The 2,300-nt window shown below is 35.5% G+C and overlaps 1 protein-coding gene across 1 annotated transcript in view; it reads left to right on the plus strand.

The window, feature by feature from the left end:
• The window catches only part of LOC118733231 (low-density lipoprotein receptor-related protein 2), a gene marked incomplete at its 5' end in the record, with an annotated part of 525,444 nt that overhangs the window by 112,136 nt on the left and 411,008 nt on the right, over nt 1-2,300 (plus strand).

Raw genomic sequence — 2,300 nt, forward strand, 5'->3', positions numbered from 1 at the left:
AAAAATGGCAGATGGCTTTCATTCGGGTGCTTTTGCCTTAACGCCTAAGTTGTGCTTTATGTTGGCTTTCAGTCAATGCAGGAGGCGGACATGAGGGTGGTATGTAAGTTGTAGCGGCGGTGGTTAATCTTTGCAGAAAAGACTCTGCGTACGGACAGCTATGATTTATTTCATATTATGAAATTTAAATTCCTGATACGTGAAAGTTTTTGTTAGTCGAAAGTCGAAAGGGCGAACGTGTGTATAATGGGAAAAAGCTGGTTTATTTCAAAGAAACGTAGCACACCTGCTTATAATGTATTGGCAGATGAATATTAAAGCGTATATATCCGATTATATTTTTTGAAATACATATGTACATTAGACCGCACCGAAAAAAAGTTCGTCGTACACCTCTTGGCCTAAAGTATTTTTGCAGGACAATTCCAAAAAAAAAAAAATTTTTTTTTACGGAACCTGATTGCCGCCATTTACATTTTTCGGTGACACCTACCTCTGGCAATAGATTTTTTTTTTAATTAGTTCGACTGGAATAATCTAAATACTTCTTTAGCAGAAGCTGAATTACTGTAGGCGAGCTTTAATTTACTGACATTAGGGTGGTACGTTAGCGACAAGGACTGAGATGTAGTGTGTAAGTGCTAGAAGGCGTACTTGAAGTGAACTAATCTTGGAACAAAAAAAATTGTCTGTATGTCACGCTTTAAGATCCGATTGTAAATTTCTAAGATATCACTAAAAATGTAAGAAAGCGATCTCTAGGTTTGGAAACAAAAAACAAAACAAAAAATTTATTTTACAATTTTTGGCGTGCTCTAAGTAAGTAAGCATGAGTAAATACTGCTTGACGTCAATGAACTTTGGAATAAAAAAAAATTTCCTCAGGGGTGTACAGCGGACTTTTTTTCCTTGTAAGGTGGCACGGTCTAATGTACATATGTATGTGAGAAGTTTCCCGTCTAAAAACAGCTCACAATCTTTTGAACAGAGGATTATAATACTCATAGAGCTTTCCATGCGATATGAATTTACGAGGATACGGCAAAGACTTTATAAAACATATGTAACAATACAATGTAAACAAATCTGTCGCAGGTTGCTATCGGCGACATTGGGGTTTTCTTCAACTTATTATAAAGGTACCATCTTTCGGAGAGGCCTTGAAAATGTCTTCACAGTTGCGTCGAAGTTAGACAGTATAGTTAACTAGATAAGATTTTCAAGCAGCGATGCATCTTGATGGTCGCTACATACATAGAAGTAGTCGACCGGCTGTGGCGTTAAAAGACGTCGTAAACAACAACGTTCTCTTATGGAGAAATATGCTGACACAACTTTATTTTTGAGGAGCTGCCCTGAAAGCAAACGCCCGAGGCATAGTCAAGCTCATTTTCTTAGGAAAAATTTTTTAAGTAAATAATTAAGTTATTTTAAAATATCTGTAGTCATTTGTGTCTACTTGGGATGGCCAGCTCAAATATATTCGCGAGCTGGAGTTGTTAAACATAGATACATAGATTGGGTTAGGTTAGGTTGAAATAGCCTAAAATCAGATCCGCCTCACAGATAAGCTAATATATGTATGTATGTAAACCCGTTGTGATGCCATATGGAGTTAACAATTCTTTAGAAAGAACTTTACTACTTATTAATCTTGGTGCCTTTGGATATTTCAGCGGATAAGGAGACTATATGCCCCTGAGTTGCATTAAATTTTAAATAAACTTAACAGAAGGGAATTGTTCAGAGTTACTGCCGACAGTTGAATGTTTTTTGTGAGTCTTACTGCCGGTTTCATTATGCCCTTCAAACGCATTTTTGCTGAACAAATTTGTGTTTAAAGAGCAGACAAATTTTAGAACCTACTTGAAGAAATGAAGACTTGTCCGTTTGATATAAATATATATGTATGTCTGTGCTCTGCAGTAGTCGTGAAATCTTGATATGTCGTTGGCCTTAGTTCAGCTGAGAAATCTTCCTCCAAGTTTGAAGCTATTTGTATTGAGTCTTTGAAGCAAGATGGGTACTGCAATCGATAATCCGACTTCGCCGCTGCTGGAAGTCAAATGGAGGAACTTTAGAATATGGTGCTCTAAATTAGTATATTAAAAAGTTATAACAATATTTGAATTGAAAGTGAATATTAAGTAAAATATTACATTTAGGTGATATGGGCAGTGTTGCCAGACAATTTTTGTTAAAAATCTTCTTAGTAATGATAAAATTTAAAAAAAAACCGTAAAAAGTTTGCTGAAACTGGAAAAAAACTTTTTTCTCTACAAATATCTTAATTGAAGACT

The sequence above is a fragment of the Rhagoletis pomonella genome, unplaced genomic scaffold (genome assembly GCF_013731165.1).
Source record: "Rhagoletis pomonella isolate Grant_MI unplaced genomic scaffold, Rhpom_1.0 Rhpom_scaffold_00002, whole genome shotgun sequence".
Taxonomy (NCBI): Eukaryota; Metazoa; Arthropoda; class Insecta; order Diptera; family Tephritidae; genus Rhagoletis; species Rhagoletis pomonella.